This window comes from Chlorocebus sabaeus, unplaced genomic scaffold, assembly GCF_047675955.1.
Source record: "Chlorocebus sabaeus isolate Y175 unplaced genomic scaffold, mChlSab1.0.hap1 unalloc_scaffold_159, whole genome shotgun sequence".
Lineage (NCBI taxonomy): Eukaryota > Metazoa > Chordata > Mammalia > Primates > Cercopithecidae > Chlorocebus > Chlorocebus sabaeus.
Genome location: NW_027327401.1, coordinates 574220 through 595415, shown reverse-complemented (window position 1 = coordinate 595415; position 21196 = coordinate 574220). Strand labels below are relative to the sequence as shown.

Below are 21196 nucleotides of genomic sequence, written 5' to 3'. Positions count from 1 at the left end.
TACTAATACAAAGATGGAACTTTGCGAGCAGACGTTTTTAAGAATAAGTAGTCTCAGGACTGATAATATTAACTCCCTTATGACAGATACTAGAATTGTACAAAGTGAAGTTAAAAGGTAACTCCTAACAGCACATCTTACTCCCTGGATTCTCTAATAAGATGGGTGTTTCTACTTTGCTGTTGCCTTTTTGAATAGTTCGATTCTAGCATTCGTACTGCTGTGTGGGAGGGAGTATGTGTGAACAGAGTAAGAGTTCTGACAATCAAGGCACAAAATAAATGCTTGGAAATTTTAGAATCATGTAAACAGCTTATGGATTGAGTACAGATTCCCAGTGCTGTCAGTCCCACCCATCCTTCTATCCACATGTGTGGAATGTTCTAGGACTCCATGGCTTTTGAGGATGTGGCTGTGAACTTTACCCAGGAGGAATGGGCTTTGCTAGATTCTTCTCAGAAGAATCTCTGCAGAGAAGTGATGCAGGAAACCTGCAGGAACCTGGTTTCTGTAGCTGAGAATGACAAAACATTTCACTTAATTACAGAAGTATTTCCCTATCATCAGTGCTATTTGTGATTTGGAATGGCGCAAGGGAATGATTTGGTGAAGAAATCAGGCATGGGCACTGTGTACAATGAACATTAAATCTAGTAATGTTTCTATAGTTTGTAATAATTCATGATAATTTTGTGGGTCTGTATTTTAGGAAACAAACGAAAAGACCAGAATATTGAAGATCACTTCGAAAAACCTTGGAAAGATATAAGATAATTTGCACGGAGAAGAGGAAATAAAGTCCTCTGAAGGAATCTTAGCTTGTCATGAACTTAAAAGCAAGCGATCAAAACAAATGAGAGTCACTTGAAATTTATTTCTTTTTAGAAAAATTTCACCCAAAATGCAATGTACTTCAGTGTAGCAGTCAGTGTTTGGAAAACAGTTTACTTGAAAATAGTACTACAAAACTGTGTGCATGAATGTTACTAATTTGGACATAGCCATGCAGGTGGTAGCTGTGTTTTCAGTAGTAACCCATTTACTTTCCAATAATTCAGTCATGGCAAAAAAAAAAAAAAAAAAAAAAAAAAAAAAGCATTTTCCTTGGTATTGGTAGCAGTGTAAGTCCAAGACCTATTAGTAAGTAGAAAGTTATTAAACCAAGCAATAATTATGTGCTTTACATTTTTTTTACAGAAATCATATGATACAGAGACTGTGTGAAAACAAAGACGGTAGTCAGTATGGACAGTTGTCAGCCAAATTCCAATGCTTGATCTGAATGAGAACATTTCTGCTGGATTAAAACAATGTGAATGAAGTATTTGTGGAAAAGTCTTTGTACGTCATTCCCTCCTTAACAGGCACATCTTAGCTCACTCAGGATACAAACCATATGGAGAGAAGCAATATAAATGTGAACAGTGTGGGAAACTCTTCGTTTCTGTTCCAGGTGTTAGAAGACACAAGATAATGCACAGTGGAAATCTAATTATAAATGTACGATATGTGGGAAAGCTTTTTATTTTCTCAATTCATTTGAAAGACATCAGAGAACTCACACAGGAGAAAAACCCTATAAATATAAACAATGTGGTAAAGCGTTCACTGTTTCCGGTTCTTGTCTAATACATGAACGAACTCACACTAGAGAGAAACCCTACGAATGTAAGGAATGTGGAAAAACATTCTGATTTTCTTGTTCTTTTAAGACGCGTGAAAGGACTCACACAGGAGAAAGACCCTATAAATGTACCAAATGTGATAAAGCCTTCAGCTGTTCCACTTCCCTTCGTGACCATGGAAGCATTCATACTGGAGAGAGACCTTATGAATGTAAACAATGTGGCAAAGCCTTTAGTCATTTGAGTTCCCTTTGTAACCATAGAAGCACTCATATGGGAGAGAAAGCCTATGAATGTAAACAATGTGACCAAGCCTTCAGTCGTCCCAGTTCCCTTCACCTCCACGGAAGAATTCATACTGGAGAAAAACCCTATGAATGTAAGAGATGCGGTAAAGCCTACATTCGTTCCAGTCATCTTACTCGCCATGAAAGAAGTCATGATATAGAGGCTGGGTGTAGTGACTCAGCCTATAATCCCAGCACTTTGGGAGGCCAAGGAGTGTGTATTGCTTGAGCCCAGGAGTTCATAACCAGCCCGGATTAAAACAGCGTGAAACAACCTGGGCATCAAGGTGAAACCCTGTCTCTAGAAAAAATAAAATAATGCCGGGCACGGTGGCTAACACCAGTTACTCGGGAGACTGAGGCAGGAGAATGGCGTGAACCTGGGAGGCAGAGCTTGCAGTGAGCCGAGATCGCACCAGTGCACACCAGCTTGGGCGACAGAGCAAGACTCCGTCTCAAAACAAATAAATAAAAATAATTAGCTGGGCATGGTGGCACATTTCAGTTGTCTTAGTTCTTTTTCAAGGACATAAAAAGCAATGGGGGGTTGGGGGAAAGCCCTGTGCATGCGGATCACGAGGTCAGGAGATCGAAACCATCCTGGCCAACATGGTGAAACCTCGTCTCTACTAAAAATACAAAAAGCAGCTGCGTGTGGTAGCATATGGTTGTAATCCCAGCTACTCAGGAGGCTGAGGCAGGAGAATCACTTGAACTCAGGAGGCGGAGGTTTCAGTGAGCCGAGACTGTGCCACTGCACTCCAGCCTGGCGACAGAGTGAGAATCCATCTCAAAATAAACAAACAAATAAATAAAGCCCCTTGAATGTAAGAAATGTGGTAAAACATTTACTCTTTCCCATTCCCTCATAAACATGAAAAGGCTCACACTGCAGAGGAACCTTAAGAATGTAGGAAATGTGGCCAAGCCTTCAGATTTTCCTGTTTTTGAAGATTTGGGAGGCCTCAGACTGGAGAAAAGCCTTTTGAATCTAAATTTGTGGTAAGGCCTTCAGTTGTGTTAGTTCCATATGAAGACATCAGCTCATTCCTGAGAAAAACCCTATGAATGTCCAGAATGTGGGAATGTTTCATTTCTCTCATACCCACTCAAGGACATATGAAAATGCACACTGTAGCTGGCTGGACCTTGTAAATACAAGAACGTACACAGGATTAAGACTCTAATAGTTTAGAAACTGCAAGAATATTTTCAGTTTTCACATTTAATTGAAACGTCATGTGAAAACTCCCACAGGAAAGAAGTTCTATAAGTGAAGCTTTTCTAATTTGGAAAGCCTGATGCAAATTAGTTATCGAGTAGTGCTTGAAAAAATGTATGAAATGTTACACAAGTTACAAGTATATTGTTTTTCCCGTGGCTCATTCTTAAAGAGTCTTGAGTATGTATTTCACCTTGCTTTGCAGGGAACCCTTGAAGTGAGAGTTCTGTAAATGCTCTTTAAGCAGTAGTACTTGAGTTTCATAGATAATGATATTGTTTGTTGGTAGAATTCTTGTCTATTGATTTGATAATGTGCTGGATTCATGGTTGAATTTTGATGTTTTTCTAACATGGAGGTAAGTTTAATTTTTTTCTTTCATTATTAACTTTTTTTTGAGATGGAGTCTCACTCTGTTGCCCAGGTTGGAGTACAGTGGTGTGATCTCAGCTCACTGCAACCTCCACCTCCTGGGTTTAAGCGATTCTCCTGTCTCAGCCTCCTGAGTACCTGGGACTACAAGCGCCCACCACTACGTCCAGCTAATTCTTTGTATTTTTAGTGGAGACAGGGTTTCGCCATGTTGGCTAGGCTGGTCTTGAACTCCTGACCTCATGATTTGCCCTCCTCGGCCACCCAACATGCTGGGATTACAGGCATGAGCCACCACACCTGGCCAGGTAAGTTTCATTTTTATGTATTGCCCTGTGATTAATGGACCAGTGAATAATGATTGGCAATTGTTGGGATAGCCTTACTAGCCTCATTTGGAAAATTTTGATTATCCCTTGTTCATTATACACATTCCACCTTTCCTTGTTAAAGGAAAAACTACTCTTGATGTAAAGATGTTTATTTTTTGCTAATAATGAGTTGGTATTAATTCCTAAGTACATAAAGTTTACCATAGAGTATCATCTCGTGAGTTCTTTGCATCTGTTGCCCTTTATTCTTTATTATTTCTGTCTGTTATTTGGATCGTTCACTTTGAATGAAGGAGAGTGGACTGTCATAGGACGATACATTGTAACCAATCTGAGGGAGGAAGCATTCAGTCTCTCAGTCACATATGATAACATTGGGCTTTTCATCGATGCCTTTGGTATTGTAGTAGATCGTATTACACCATTATGGTATGATGGTTTATATATTGTATTTTAGAGTATTACAGTCTTACCAGTCAGTGTCTCATGATTCAGTTCCCTACCAGCCAACAGACAAACCAATCACATACTCCTGTAGGAACAAAGGAACATCTTCGGCCGGGCGTGGTGGCTCACGGCAGTAATCCCAGCACTTAGGGAGACTGAGGCGAGTGAATCACGAGGTCAGGAGATCGAGACCATCCTGGCTAAAACGGTGAAACCCCGTCGCTACTAAAAATACAAAAAATTAGCCACGCGTGGTGGTGCGTGCCTGTAGTCCCAGTTTCTAGGGAGGCTGAGGCAGGAGAAGGGCAAGAACCCGGGAGACAGAGCTTGCAGTGAGCCGAGATCACACCACTGCACTCCAGCAAGGGTGATAGAGCGAGATTCTGTCTCAAAAAAAAAAAAAAAAAAAAAGGAAAATCCTCACTTTTTTAATGTGATACCACTCTTTGCTCCCAAGTTAATCCCTGTTTGGGGCTGTGGGAACTTACACCATCCTTCTATATGTAATTAATAACTGATGTCTGGTTTTTCTGTTTAGTAAGAGATGTTATGTGTTTAACGGTGCCAGTAAAAGTAGGGCGCAAATTCCTTCCTCACCAGTGGGGTGCATGAGACGGTATTGAAACAATTGACAACACAAATGGAATGGACCAGCCCTCATGAAGGACACCTGCTCAACTTGACCTACCTGCTGTTGGCTGATGGTTCCATAACACATCAGCAGTCACCTGAGTCAGAACCGTGAGCTGATGATGGGCCTTCCGTTTGGTCTGCACAGCGTTTTGTTTTCTTCAGGTGTTGTCATCTTCTCCCACACTAAAACGCTCTCATCTCCTGGACATGAATGTTTAATTGCACCCCAGCATGACATTTGGCCTGTGCTTAGCAGGCAGTTTTGAGGTCCTGGCTTATTAATGCACAGAAGCACAGCACATAAGCCGACACTTATGTCCTAATTAGCAAGAATCAGGCTGTATCTCTGTAGTCCCTGCATCTACTCTGGTCACCATCTCTGTATGCTAAGAGCAGCCATGTGAACATTATTAATTATTGTACACTCCAAGACAATAGTTATTATGTAGGCAGAAGTAGTGGCCTTGATTGTTTCTTGTGCTGCTTCTCCCCTTGCCGCTGTCCCATACACCCTCCTGATGAGGAGTACATCCATGGTGCCTCATGGTTCAGTCACTGATGAGTAATGAAAATGGGAAGAAAGAGTTTGATATTAGCCCCTATCGAAGCATATGAAGAAGCATCTCAGCTGCTTGCATTGAAAAATTCCTAGCCAATGTGTGGGCTTTTCTTATCACTGCTGCTTATCAGCATGTCAAAAGTCGAATCTTCGGACTGAAAGTCTTGCCGGCCTTAGACATAATGGCCTTACTGCATGTGGAGCTAACCCTAGGAAGATGGAGTGACAGTCTCTGGAGGATTAGGTGGTCTCCTCCAATGTGGCTTGATGGGCTCCTGAACTCTTTCCTGTAACTATACAGAGAGTCTACACTGCCAGCGATCGTGTGCCTCAACTCTGTAGATGTAGAAATTCAAAATATTCAAAATATTCTGAAACAGTTTCCATTGAAAGGAAAGAGAAAAGCAGTCAGGTGCCACACTCTGGTCAAGAGAACTAGTAGATGACTCACAAGAACACTCTGTTGTTACTGTCTGTGCTTCTTTCACAGCAAATATTCTGATCCTTCAGTTTGAAGGGTGCAGGGCCATTTTGCTCCCTTTCCTACTGGTAATTCTCAAGATAACTGTATGATATGCTGGGAAGGCAATATCCTGATAATCAGGTGACATTAACCAGAACAGCTCAGGCTCTATTAGAGTCCCTGCTCGAAACAGAACGGCCTTTAACGCTTGTGTCCAGCAACCACATCGTGGGAGAAAACCCAAGGTGGGCTGCTTGCTGGGGTCCCTCAGTTGTAGTGCAAGTGAAGGGTTTACAGTCAAAACTCCATCCATCTTCTCTGGGTAGCCTTCCTGATCTTGTGGTAGTGGTTCATATTGAATCCTAGGCTTCTGTTGTCTTTTGTTTGTTATTTGTAAGTAATAAATTCACTTCATGGAATTTATGTATGAATGTGTTTGGTCTCACTGTACTCAGAAAAGTTGGTAGCCATTGCACAGTGAACCCGCTTCATAATTAGTGAAAACACCTATGCCCCCCTTGTGCGACAGGAAGAAGGTTAATTCAGCCAAACATAAACTTCATGTTCATAAAACCCTGTAGCACAATTATTACCATGTGGGAGGCCTTTAACAATGGTGATGCTGATTGGAAGAACTCTGAAGGAAGAAATTTATACAAATGGGTTGGGTACGCAGGAGTCCCTCCTAACTTAAAGCAACCCTTACTCCCCTCCATTTAAAAAGAGTGGAGAGGCCAGGCACAGTGGCTCAGGCCTGTAATCCGATCACTCTGGGAGGCCGAGGTGGGCAGATCACAAGGTCAGGGGTTCAAGACCAGCCTGACCAACATGGGGAAGCCACATCTCTACTAAAAATACAAAAATTAGCCAGGCGTGGTGGTGGTCACCTGTAATCCCAGCTACTTGGGAGGCTGAGGCAGGAGAATTGCTTGAACCTGGGAGGCGGAGATTTAAGTGAGTCAAGACCATGCCACTGCACTCCAGCCTGGGTTACAGGGCAAGACTCCGTCTCAGGAAAAAAAAAAAAAAAAAAAGGGTGGATAAGAACTGAAACAGGTTTAAAATTTCACCTAATTGGAAATGCAAAGTTTACACAAATAATATTTAAAGTAAAAGGTTAAGTGAGTGCTCACTGAATTTTATGCCTCCACAAAGTAGGTTGTGAATTAACTTCCACATCTGCTGAAAGCCACCAAAGTTGGGCAGCCTCCGTGTCTGAAATTCACATGTGGCTCAAATAAGAATTATACCTGGGGATACCTCAAAGTTTAAATATGGTATCCCCTGTGATATTATGAAGAATTACTGTGCATAAAACAGGTTGTCTTCCTTTAACTCTGAAAATCATATTATCTTGCCTAAATTCTCCAAAACGCATCACTCTGCGGTATCCTATAGTGGACATAGGTTTCCTGACCAGTGAGCACTAAAAGTAAGTGTGTGCAACTCACCTATGTTCTTATCAAAATGGAAATCCCCGAATCCCACCAGTTAGAATAACATGACAGAATATCAGATTTTTGGAATATATAGGTTTTCTGTAAGGTTATTAGGTATTGATTCCATTTTTAAAATAGATATCAATATATTCAGATTACCTATTTCTCCTATGTTTTAGTATTAATAGATTGTGTCTTTTAATTCATCCAGTTGGTCTAAGTTACCAAGTTTGTGACTTATGGAAATTGTAATATTCTTTATTATTTTATCATCCATGGGCTCTCTAATGTAAAGGCCTCTTTTAATTCTTCTATTATTAGGTTGGTGTCAAAGTAATTGTGGTTTTGGACCATGAATTTTAAATTTTTATAACTAGGCTGCAACACATCTTTATTAATCAAAATAGAATCCATTGCAAAGGACTGGGCACAGTGGCTTACGCCTGTAATCCCAGCACTTTGGGAGGCTGCGGCAGGTGAATCAGGATGTCAGGAGTTTGAGACCAGCCTGACCAACATGGTGAAATACCATCTCTACTAAAAGTATAAAAAGTAGCCGGGTGTGGTGGCATGTGCCTGTAATCCCAGCTACTCAAGAGGCTGAGGCAGGAGAATCTCTTGAACCCAGGAGGCGGAGGGTAGAGTGAGCCGAGATTGCACCTTTGCACTCTGGCCTAGGCGACAGAGTGAGACTGTCTTAAAAAAAAAAGAAAAGAAAAGAAACCATTACATTGAACACATTTTTGCCAATAAGAAATAAACTTGTTTATTCCATGCTTTCAGGGTTCGACGAACTCCTGGAAAGCATTTTCCGCATCCTGCTGGATGTGTAAGTGTTTTCCCTGCAAAAAGTTGTCAAGATGCTTAAAGAAGTGGTAGTTGGTTGGCGAGAGTTCAGGTGAATATGGCAGATGAGACAAAACCTCATAGCCCAGTTTATTCAACTTTTGAAGTCCTGGTTGTATGACATGTGGTCAGGCGTTGTGGAGAACTGGGCCCTTCCTGTTGACCAGTGCCAGCTCCAGGTGCTGCAGTTTTCCGTGCATCTCATCGAATGGCGTGGCATACTTCTCAGATGTAATGATTTCACCAGGATTCAAAAAGTGTAGTGGATCAGAAGACCGGCAGCTGACCACCAAACAGTGACCATGACCTTTTTTTTGGTACAAGTTTGACTTTGGGAAGTGGTTTGGAGCTTCTTCTCAGTCCAACCAGTGAGCTGGCTCTTGTATGAAATCCACTTTTTGTGGCATGTCACAATCTGATCAAGAAATGGTTCATTGTTGTTTCATAGAATAAGAGAAGATGACACTTCAAAAGGATGATTTTTAAAATATTTGGTCAGCTCATGAGGCACCCACTTATCAAGATTTTTCAGCTTTCCAATTGGCTTCAAATGCCAGATGACCATAGAATGGTCTACATTCAGTTCTTCACCAACTTCTCGTGTAACTGTAAGAGGATCGAATTCAGTGGTTGCTCTCAATTGGTTGTTATCAAATTCCGGCCCAGAGCCTCGGGCTGAGGCTGCCATGACCACCCTGTTGTCTTCCTTCTGGGGTCCCCAGGAAGCTCCCAGGACTGAATGATCCCCACAAAATACAGTGGCCAGGATGGGAGGGCTGGAGGTCAACTCCCCCCTGCCCCTACCACCACGACCAAGAGGCCCACATGGAGGTTGGCCCTGAGCTGTGGGTTCCTGTGGGACGCAGGCTCCCATGGAAACTTCAGGGGATGAGCATGGGTCCTCCTGGCTGACAGAGCCTAGTGGGCACTGGGTGTGTGGGGCCTGTGTAGGTAGATTGGACAGCACTGGGCCTAGCCAGGGAACCGGGGACTGGTGTGGCCAAAGTGGGCAGCAATATGTTGCCAGAACCAAAACTACAGTGCAACCAGCCCAGCTGGTAGGGAGAAGGAGGCCTGCCTAGCAGGACCATCCACCCCTGTCCTGGCCCCAAGCCCAGTCTGCCTGCCTGTACTGGACATTACCTGATCCAGGAGGCCTGGGCATGATGGTCAGGTGGTGTGTCCCTGGGTTCCAGGCCTTGGTGGTCCCTTGGGAGCTGAGCATCCTCTGGGCAGGAGGAGGGCCCGAGGTCCACTGTTTGCATCTGCCCCTGGGGGTGTGCCCCCACCCCAGCTTCTCAGCGCACACAGGGACATGGCCAGGACTCCTCACCTGCTCTGTGGCTCCAGCTCTGAAGAGCTCACTGGGTGACTCTGACAGCTTCCTCCCTAAAACTTGGGTCCTCATCTGTGGGAATGGGGTGTCCCAGGCTCCCTGCAGGCAGGAACCCACCCCCAGCTCCTCTGGTGGGCCCTCCTGGGCTTTTTTACCTACTGGCTTGTGAGACCCGGTTGGCCAAACTTGGTGTCCTATTTTTATTTTGGCCTTTTTCTTAGTGTGTGTTTTCTGTAACTACTGCTGTGTAGATCTTCTATATGAGTTTTAGGTAGAGAATCTTGCCCACCCAGAGGTTCCGCACCCCAGAGGTTCCGCACCCCAGAGGTTCCGCACCCCAGAGAGCCTCCACTTCGACCCCCCGGGCTGGTCCTGCCTGTGCTCCGCTTTGTGTGAATGTTGAGTGTGATGGATCCACACGGCTGCTTGACCCTGCGTCTCCTTCCTTCTTGTTGCCGAGGCCAGTTCTGTTCTCTCTTTCTCCACCTGAGCTGCACTTGAAGCCAAGTTGAAGGATGAGAAGTGGTTGCTAAGAAGGACCCTCCTGCAGTGAATCCGCTGTGAGGAGGCTGCGCTGGCCCAGCCTGTCATTTCCTTCTCTAAGTTCATTCCAGAGGTCGGCCAGGGGCAGCCTATCCCTGCCTGCTCTTGTGGCCTGTGAATCAAGAACGGATTTTACATTTCCAAAAGGTTGAACAAATAAAAAACTAACACTTCATGACACTGAGAAGCTTCTATGTCCATAAGTAAAGTTTGATTGGGGGTGCAGTCATGTCCATCTCTTCACAGGCCACCTGCAGAAGGCTGCTGTCATGCAGCCATGGCAGAGTTGCATCCTAGAGGCAAAGATCAGTTGGCAAAGCTGAAAATACTGACTCCTGGCTCTTTAGGGAAACAGTTTCCAGTCCCTGGTTTAAGGGCTGTGTGGCAGAACCCCAGGATCTTGGTCAGCTTGTTCCTCACTCAGCGCCTGCTGTGGCCTTTGCTAGTATGTCTGTAAAGTTTGCGTACTATGGTGCCTGTCATGGGGCGTTGAGCTCTGTCGTGCTAGATTTCAGGGTATCTGACTCATGGTCATCTGTCTCACCAACAGAGACCCTGTGGCCAGATTCAAACTAGCAGGAACAGTTGGTCTTTGGCAGCAGGGATGCCTTCGAGCTGAGCTGCCACCCACCCTGAGGTGGTCCCATGACACCCACTGTCTCAGTCAAGGTTGGGGCAGAACTGGTGTCCTGAAGTGCCCTGCGATGTGGATCATAATAGCCAGGGGGTAGAGGGGGTTGCTATTACTCCCCATATCGCGGGGAGTGTCTCACGCCCTGCGATGTGGATCGTAATAGCCAATTACTCCCCCCTGCAATGTGTGTCCATTATTAGCAGTGTCTTTTGTTCAGGATATTAGGAGCAATCTCCCATGTTGTGTGTAAACAGCCTGCGATCGGAGAACGAATACCATCCTCTGCACCTCCGGATATTAGGAACCATATCACACAATGGGTGTACACTTTTTGGGACATTTGGGTTAATTTCATCCTGTGTTTCCCTGAATATTCGGAGAAATATCACAGGGTGGCTGTACACCCACTACTCTCTTGGCAGGAACATCATATTTTACCTACTGGAAATTAGGAGCAATATCACAGACTGGGTGTCAAGCCACTGTCATATTGGAAGTAATATGCTCTCCCCCACAAGTTATGAGGAACAATATCACAGGGGGATGTGTACCTTCTCCAGTAGTGGGAGTAGTATCATCATCTCTTCCTTTAGATGACAAGAACAATATCACAGGGTGGGTGTACAATCCGTGTGTTTTTGGAAGCAATGTCATTCTCTCTTCTCCTAGGTTTTACGACTCATATCACAGGTGGGGTGTACACCTCTTGTTATATTGGATGGAATCTCATCCTCTTTCCACATGTATCTTTAGAACAATATCCCATGGGGGCTGTCCATCCCTTCAATATTGGTACTAATACCATCTTCTCCTTTCCTGGATATGAGAAGCAATATCACAGGAGGGGTGTACACCCCTTGCAATATTGGTAGTAATGTCACCAATCCCCTGTGGTTATTAAGGAAAAAATCCCAGGGTGGCTGTACGGTTCCTACTTCATTGGGAGTAATATCACCCTCTCACCCCCTGGATAAGAGGAACCATATCACTGAAGAGGTGTCCACCCCCTTCGATATTGTCAGCCATGTCATCTTCTTCCCGCCTGGATATTAGGAATGATACCCTGGGGTTGGGGGCGGTGTACACCCACTGCAATATCGAAAGTAAAATCAGCCTCTTTCCCGCTAGATATTAGGAACTACATCACAGGTGTGTGTGCACCTTCTGGGATATTGGGAGTACTATCAGCCTCCATGCCACTGCGTATTAGGAGCAATATACAGGGGACAGGGTGGTTTCACCCCCTGCGATATTGAGAGCAATATTCTTCTCTTTCCCCTGTACATTAGGAACTACATCACAGGGGTCTGTACGCCTTCTGTGATATTGGGATTAATGTTATCCTCTCCCCCACTGAATGTCAAAAACAGTATCACAGAAGGGTGTACACCGCTGCGATATGGCCAGTAACATCATCGTCTCTATCTTTGGATACTAGGAACAACATCTAAGAGGGTGTGTATACTCCCCTGCGATATTGGGCATAATGTTATCCTCTCTTCCCCTGGATATTAGAAACGATATCCCTGGCGGACAGAGGTGGAGTACATTAAGAACAATATCACCGGGTGAATGTACACCCCCTGCGATGTTGGGTGTAGTGTCATCCTCTCTTGCCTAGGATATTAAAAACAATTACACAGGAGGGGTGTACAGCCACAGCCCCTGCGTTATTGGGAGTAATAACATCTTCTCCCCCTCTCGATATAAGGAACAATATCCCAAGGTGGATGTACATCCCCTGCGATATTGGGTGTAATGTCATCGTCTCCCAAAGTGGATATTGAACATAGTGTCACAGGGGGTTGTACATCTTCTTCGATATTGGGAGTAATATCATCTTCTCCCCTCAGGATCGTAAGCAAAATATCGAAGGGGTTTTACAACTCGTGCGATATGGGCAGTAATATCATCCTCTCCCCACCTAGATGTTAGGAACTATATTACAGGCGGTAGTACACTTCTTGTGATATTGGGAGTCATATCAACCTCTCCCACTCAGGATACAAGGAACAAAATGACCGAAGGGATGGACACCCACTGCGATAGTTTCAATAATGTCATCCTCTACCCCCTGACTATTAGAAATAATATCATAGAGAGATGTACATTTTCTTCGATATTGGGAGTAATATCATCCTCTCCCCGTCGGATATCAGGAACAAGTCTGTTAATTATTAATATTAATAAATATAATAAAAATTGATAGCAATCATCAATATTAATAATCACAATAAAGATAGTATAAATTAATACTGGTAAAAAATGTTAACGATTAGTATAACAATTAATCATAATATCACTATTAATAAAATAATGATATCAGCAATTAATGTTACTTAAATCAATACTAAGTGATGTTGGTAATAAAATAATTATTAATATTAAGAACTAATAATATTGTTAAATGACATTAATATTACTAATTATTTTCAAGAGTACATAATCATATATTTAAAATAATTATCCATAGTTAATAATGGTATCCTATTAATTGTGTCATTGATAATTATCAAAATCGACCATAGATGTTTAATAATTAATCCTATTATTACTCCTAATACCGCAGGGGGTGTACACCTACCTGTGATGTGTTCCTAATATCCAGGGACGGAGAGCATGATTTTAATTTTAATATCGCAGTAGGTGTGCACTCACCCTGTGCAGTGATGCTAATATCTAGGGGGTAGAGTATGACATGACTCCCAACATAGCAATGAATAGACAGCCACCCAGTGATATGGCTCCTAATATTCACGGAAGAAGCGTATAATATCTCTCCCAATATCGCAGGGAGGGTACAACTCATCTGTGATATGGTTCCTAGTATCCAGAGGGGGAGAGGATGATAATAATTCCAGTATCGCAGGCTGTGTTCACCTGCCCTGTGATATTGTTATTTATATCATAGAAGGGAGAGGATGATATTACTCCCCGTAGAGCAGGAGGCATACACCCAGTCTGGGATATTGTTCCTAATATCCATCGGGGGGAGAGGCTAATATTACTTCCAATATGACAGGGGGTATACATCCACCCTGTGATACTCTTCTTAATATTCCTAGGCCGAGAGGTTGATATTACTCCCAGTATCACAGACACTGTACATCCCCGTGTGATATTCCTCCTGATATCCGGAACAGGAGAAGATGGTTTTAATCCCCATATCGAAGGAGGTGAACACCCACTCTGTGATATCTTTCCTAATATGCAGGGGGAGAGAGGATAATATTATTCCCAATATTGCAGAAGATGTGCACATGCCCCCGTGATATTGTCCTTAATAATCCAAGGCACAGAAGATAATGTTACTCCCAATATTGCAGAAAGTGTACACCCCCACAGTGATGTTGTTTCCATGATCCAGGAGGGAAGAGGATGATATTACTTTCAATATCGCAGGGTGTGTACACGCCCCCGGTGATACTGTTCCCAATTTCCACCCAGGAGAGGATGATACTACTCCGAATATCGCAGGGATTAAAAACACGGGGGTGTACAGTGTCTGTGATACTAGGAGTAATATCAACCTCTCAGCCTTGGAATATAAACAATATCACAGGGTGGATGTACACCCCCTGCCACGTTGGGAGTAATATCCTCTCCCTTTGAAGACATTAATAACAATGTCACAGGGCCGGTGAACACAGCCTATGACACTGGAATTATTATCATCCTCTCCTCCTCTGGATATTAGAAATCATAACACAGAAGACCTGTACCCTCCCTGTGATATTGGGACTAATATCATACTCATCTTCCGTGAATATAAGGAGCCATATCACCGGGTGGCTGTCTATTCATTGCTATGTTGGGAGTCATGTCATACTCTACCACACTGGATATTAGGATTTGTGTCACAGGGTGAGTGTGCGCTTATTGCGATATTAAAACTAAAACCATGCTCTCCCTCCCTGGATATTAGGAATGACATCACAGGTAGGTGTACACACCCTGCGGTATTAGGAGTAATAATATGATTAATTATTAAACACTAATGACCAATTTTAATAATTATCGATGACACTATTAATCTGGGAAGTAAACTCCCAGATTTGGGATGTACTTCAGAGGTAGAATATTCATCCCGTCTTCTTTCCAGATGCCTGAGCACAGGGCCTTTCCGTGCTTCTCCCCCGATCCTAAGAGTAGCTGAGGTCGAGACTCACTGAAAGCTCTAGGTAAAGATATCCCACCATGCACAGGCTATCTCCGTTCTCTGACCTGGGAACAACTCTGACCAGGATTGCACATCTAGAAGGCCTGGGAACTGAGTGGGATTTTCTGAGCAACGCCAAATGGCTGCTCCCTTTCCACCGCCGTTGAGGGTCGTTACCTTGGTTATCCAGATCACCTAGAAACTATCAGTATCCAGAATCAACAAGATCAACTCTCTGCTCCTCTGACAGCAGAAGGAGCATGACCAAAATGAACCAAAGAGCATGGCAGGAAACGATGTGACCGGAAAGCTCAGAGAATGGCCACAGGGGGATGTAAGCAGGCGTTCCCACCTGAATCATGAATAATTAATGAAGCGCAAATCCAGGGGAAATCGAGTTTCAGCAGGTGCAACTCATCCAACAGGAGATGGCCAGAGGGCCAACAAGATTCAGCAACTGAGAGTCGGGTGTAGTGTCAAGTGGGACGCGACTGGTTCCAAAGCTCTAGAAGACCATGGGGCCACTTGGACCAAGTGAGAAAATGCCCCCAGTGTGCTGGTTCACCATTCCGACTCCTGCCTGTCTCTTCCCGTCCAGGGAACTTGGACCCTAACTCGTGCAGGTGCAGATGACGAAGGGCAGAATGAGGGGACGTGGCACCCAAGTTCCCCGACAAGAGAGTTCCACAGAAAGTCCGCTGGATCTTCGCAAATCCAGAGAAATGGCAACAGGACCCAAGGAAATAGAGCCCCACCGGTGTCCTGGAGACTCTTCAGGCATAATGCCTGGAGCCGCAGGATGAGCTGAAAAAGGAGCCAGGCACCGAAGGACAAAGAGGTGTTGACTTTCTTCATCTGGGTTTCCCAGTGCAGTCCAATTCACGGTGGTTTCCAAGGGCTTCCTGGAGGAGAAAACACGTGAGGGTGTGGTCAGGGTTTTCTGATGACGCACTTACTGTGGGGAAGAAGGAGAAGCTCTGAAGATGGATAACGACCGAGATTGCATGTCAAGGTGCACCTCCTTGATGACACTGAGGTCTACGTTGAAATAGAGTAAATATGGTACAATTACACTGTGTCTATTTTAGCACCTTGTTTAAAAAAAAAAAAGAGAGATGTAAAACCAGACAGGGGTACATGCACCAGTGCTACATACCTGACGGGAAACATCTATTCTTCAAAGCTTGCAGCTGTACAGGTAGGTTTTAGAATGTCTGTCCATAGTGAACATCGTCTTAGAGTGGGCTGGGCAAATAGACCTTTCCAGGTCATGTAATTGGATTAAGTTGATTAGGTTAGGGTCCGTTTCGCGTCAGAGGTCCAGAGGCACTATAAAAGGCAACCTGGAAAGCAAAGGTCCCTCTCTGCCCCTTCCTCCGGCTTCCTGAAGGCTGCACCGCTTCCAGCAGGGCTGCTCCAGCACCTGCCCATCTGAGCGCCAGTGCACCTGTCCATCTGAGCGCCAGCCGAGGAAAGAAAGTAGACCTGTAATTTCAGGTTAGTTTCCCTGAACGACTGGTTGTTTCACGTAATCCCTGAGGGGTTGGGGGAAAAGAGACAAAGGAAAGTGAAAGAAACAGATCACACTGGGGCTCGCTGATGCGGTAGGATGTGTTCTCCTTACCCGTAATTCTTGGAACAGAAAGCGAGAAAACATTTCCATCTCCATGCCTGGGAGAAGAGCCAGATGGAAATGCAAAAAGAAATTTACTCCAGCATGCTGAATTGGTGGGTAAATGGAAAAAGAACTTTGGAAAAGGGGTGGTTTGCCCTTTAGCCATGTAAGAAATTCATATGCCACTTGTTCAGCGTTTGTTTAGATGAATTCGTATGGCGTGTGTAAAATACCAGAAAAATAAATAAAGAGGGGCTGGAGCTAAAGCCAAAAAGACAGAGCAGGAAAGACCATCACCTGCTAGTGTGGTAGAGAGGGAGATAACTTCTCTCGATGAATTTGTGTTTGGAAGTTGCCTAATGAAACGGCAAGAGTAGCCATTTGAGTTCTGATAGGAAGCATCCCTTATCCCTGACTTCAAGCAGACCTGCCAAGGGGTGACATCGGCCATGCCCTGTAGCTTCTATTCTTTTGTCCCTCAGGGGAGAGAGAATCATTGTGTCTTCTACTGGAGTGAGTGGTGATAGACCTAAGTCCAGTCTCCAGAATCAGTTGTTTGGTTGGGATTGAAATCTCAACTCCAACTCCGCATACCTAGGCCGTGGGCCATGTGGCAGGTGAAGTTTACTCTTGGACCAGGTAGTCACAGCAGAGGAACACACAATATCTGAGGATGCACACACCACATTGTGATCCACAGATTTGACCGACGGGTGGTGAGGTCTCCTCATGACCACACCGTCATGGAATTAGCTGAGGGTTTCTTGTGGGTGTGTGAATATCCAATGTGCCTAACCATCGCTTTGTGTGTGTTTGTGCGTGATTCAGGTGACCCAACCATCAACCCCTGAAAAAGGCGGCCATAAAACGCCCAGGAGATGAAGATGATGGCACGTCATGACCCCAAAAGTGGGGTAAACAGACTCGTGAGAGCCCAGACACTCCAGAAGCAGCAGAGGGCCCCAGTTGGGCCAAGGGCTCCCCCACCCGATGAAGAAGATCCCAGGGTATGTCTAGCCCTGGAATCTTTTGGGTATCGAGGGGGGAGGAGGGGGCGAGTGTCACACGGTCCTCAGAGACTGGGTTGGTTTCCAAAGAGTTCTGCCAGCACCACCCGGGTTGCTTTTCCCATCCAAGGTGGGCCTGGCTTGGGACCTCCTCCGCGGTCCGACAGGTCCCTGGAGAGACTCTTGGGAGCAACTTCCCTTTCCACTCAGAATCCTGTGTAGCCAGATTGGGCTGTGTTGTGGACATCGGGTTCACGATCGTCCCCGCTAGAACCCTGAGTCCTTCCTTTGAGAGTTCCTCCCTCACATGGGCTTTGGGAGGGAACATCATAACCGAACCCTCCCGCCACTTAAGGGCCCCCATGCCGGTGTCCCCGCTTTGGAATCCTCACTCAGTTCTGAATTCACAATCCGTCTCAATGTTGACATTGGATCACTGCCTGTGGCTTCAGCTCATTCACTGACATCACTTCCTTTCCACCCACAGGTCAAGTGCAAAAACTGCGGGGTCTTTGGCCACACGGCCAGAAGTACCAGGTGCCCCATGAAGTGCTGGAACGGAGCCCTGGTTCCCCAGACCTTTGGGAGAAAGGAAGGGAAGGAAAACCGGAAACCATGGAAGCCCCAGGTTCGAAGGAACCCTGGGCCCTTGAACAAGGAAAAGGGAGAGAAGGAAGCCAGACCAAGGTGAGCAGTGGGAGGGGTTTTCACCACCCTTAGGGTACTGCCACCTAAGGACACAGTGTCTCTGCACCCGCACACCGTGTGCCTTTCCGTCTCTGGGACAGGGAAGGAACGCTGCAGAGAAACAGACCGGGTTCCCCATCCGGGAGCTCCTTTGGCTCTGGGAGATTCAGGGACGGTGGAGAGGCGGGGGCGCTTCGTGCAGGTTCTCCATGACAGGGGGAAAAGCAACGGAATGCAAATGACAGTCCTTACTTGGGAAGCCTAGAGGGCCACCAGCAGGATGGGAAGGTTGGCACATGAGGGAAGGTGCAGAGGCGGAAAGGGCACAAAAGTTCCATTTATGTATCACAAAACACAGAACGGGACTGGGCCCCAGACAGGCTTCTCCCTGTCTCCTGGGGAGAACCAGGGGGCAGGGCCTGAACTTTTTCTCTTCTGCAGGCAACAAGACCTGTAGAGGAAGGCTCTCCTCCAGATCTTTTCCGGGACACCTCCGGAGAAGCTGCCGCCAAATCGAAAAGAATCCATGGAATCTTGTGATTATCTGAGGGTGAGTGTCACCCTGGGCCGCTGGTCTTTTTCTCCTCTAGGTCACCCTGGTTGATTTCCTTTCAGGTTCCCGTGTGTGTGAGGGGATCGGGGAACCCTTTTTCCCTGCCTTCTTGGGGTCAGGGACTCCACGATCCTTCCAGGTCCATTTGATTCCAGATGAAGGCATCTGAAGATGCCGTATTTCCTGCTGCTTTCTTTCTGTGCAATGATGGCAAGCCTGCCAACAACATCTTCCTAGCGGCGTGAGGAAATTAGTCCCTCTGAGGCGCCAAACATGGAGGAGGCTCACCCCAGGAACATGCATGTTTTCAGAAAAGACGTCCTGGGAACACTTGAGCCACCGACCTGCCTTCAGATGGACATTAGTCCGTCCCACTTCATGGAAGGCTGAGTGGAGGCGCTTTGATCCAGTGAATGCCCAAGACACAGTCTTTAGAAAAATGGTATTCTCAGATCATAGCTCGAGAGTGCATTTTTCATGGGTCTTGTCCCGATCAGCACTCACCTTGAGGATCTGTCCCTACTTCCAAGGACCGCCTGTCCATACTGTATTAAGAATTTCCTGCTGTGTGCACCTTGTCTTTGAATGTGATTGATTTCCATGTTGGCTCGATGCCGAGGAACCTCTAACGTGTGTGGTCTCCTTTCTTTCAGGTTGCAAGCAGGCCAATTCCGGTCCACACAATTAATAAGAGGCCACGCGTGGACACTGCCCTCACTGATGGCTCAGCTACCAAAATGTCTGACACGGTATCCGTCTTGGCTTCACTGTCTCCCCTCAGAAAAGCCAGTCCGAGCTCCTCGTCAAGTCTCCGACCAAAGGAACGACAGACAGGGGCTGTGGCCGACATCCCTCAGCCTGGAGTCAGGCAGCAGGGCCCGGAGCCTCTCGTCGTGGTGAAGCCGACACACAGCAGGCCTCAGGGTGGCAGTCGAGAAGTTCCCCAGGCTGCCTCCAAGCCCCACGGCCTGATCCGGGTCATCAGCCCCCAGGCACAAGACAATCGTGCTGCGGTGACCTCACAGCCCTGCCCACCAGCCGACACACACAGCTTGGGCCTCGGCTCCAATCTCAGTTTCAGGCCAGGAGCCAAGAGAGCTGCCCAGGCTCTGACTCAGGCTTGCCTGAACTTCCCCAAGAAACCGAGAATGGGTTCCTTCCAGATGCCCGAAAATGCCATCCAGGGAGGTGAGCTGGGGGCCCCGGAGACTCTCCAACCTCTGCCAGCTGCAACCGAACTCAGACCAAGTCCGTCGCCCCAGATGAGCAGGGGGACACCCGCCCAGGTGCCCAGCAGCGACCGGCAGCCTCCGCACAGCAGACCTTGCCTGCCTACTGCCCAGGCCTGCACCATGTCCCATCACCCAGCGGCCAGCCACGATGGGGCCCAGCCTCTCAGAATGCTCTTCCGGAGACTGGAAAACGGATGGTGGAGCTCCAGCCTCCTGACAGCTCCCTCGTTTCTCTCTCCTGAGAAGCCGGGAGCCTTCCTCGTTCACAGCCGTCATGTCTCAGAGAAGTCTGAGGCTCCCTGTGTTCCTGTCCCCCTGAGTGTCCTCTATGAGGACCTTCAGGTTTCCTCCTCCTCAGAGGACAGCGATTCTGACCTGGAGTGAGACTACAGATGGCCGGGGCTCCATTGCATCCAGTTCCCGTGATTTGGAGGGGTCTGTGGGACTGAGGAGCACAGAGCAGAGAGCAGACTGTGTGTGGTGATTCCCAAGCTCCCCAGCTGTGGTGCTTCTGGGGATGTTGGAGCCCAGGCCAGGCAGGGACCACATGCAGAGACTCTGCCTCATCGAATTCTTGTGAGGGACATTGTAGTTCGCAGGGCGCTCCGGAAACCCACCACCAGAAGCTTCTGTGCCAGTGATTCGTTGCCTCAGAAACTGGTTGATGGTGACGCGTGGGAGTCAGACTTCCGCTGTGATGTCAGTAGGAAACTGGGGAATGACTGTGCATTTGCTCTCTAGATGACTGAATCAGGGAACAGTTAGGGAACCCTGAGAGATGCAGGCCTTCAGCTGCGCCCCGCCCTGACAGCAGTGTTTTGGACGCTGTGAAGCGTTCTGCGCAAAGCGTTCTTGGGGTGTTTCCTCAGCCTCGAAAATTGGGCTCTGGAATGCCATTGGAAATAGGTGTGTTTAATTTGTTTTGAAGTGAATAAAATTCTCAAAAAGATGACGTACTCTCTTTTGACTTTCATTCCGTGTTTGTGTGTAACTGATTTTCCAAGGGCTTGAAAATTTCTTGACTGGTCAGCAATCCAAGTCATTTTGTCTCTGAAACAGAGTTGATTGAGGGGACCGCAGGTCTTCGCAGGACCTGTGACTTCTTAAGCATCCACAGGGGCAAGAGAACCTCAGCCCCACTCTACCAACACGCACCTAGTCAAATTCCGCCAAGTGAATCTCACGCACGCTAACACGTGGGGAGT

At 46.3% G+C, this 21196-nt stretch overlaps 2 pseudogenes; both read left to right on the top strand.

Annotated features, from left to right (window-relative positions):
• The first annotated feature begins 324 nt into the window (after nucleotides 1-324).
• On the top strand, nucleotides 325-2209 carry LOC140711127 (uncharacterized; annotated as a pseudogene).
• Nucleotides 2210-17396: 15187 nt separating this feature from the next.
• On the top strand, nucleotides 17397-20913 carry LOC140711124 (protein FAM90A5-like; annotated as a pseudogene).
• The last annotated feature ends 283 nt before the right edge of the window (nucleotides 20914-21196 follow it).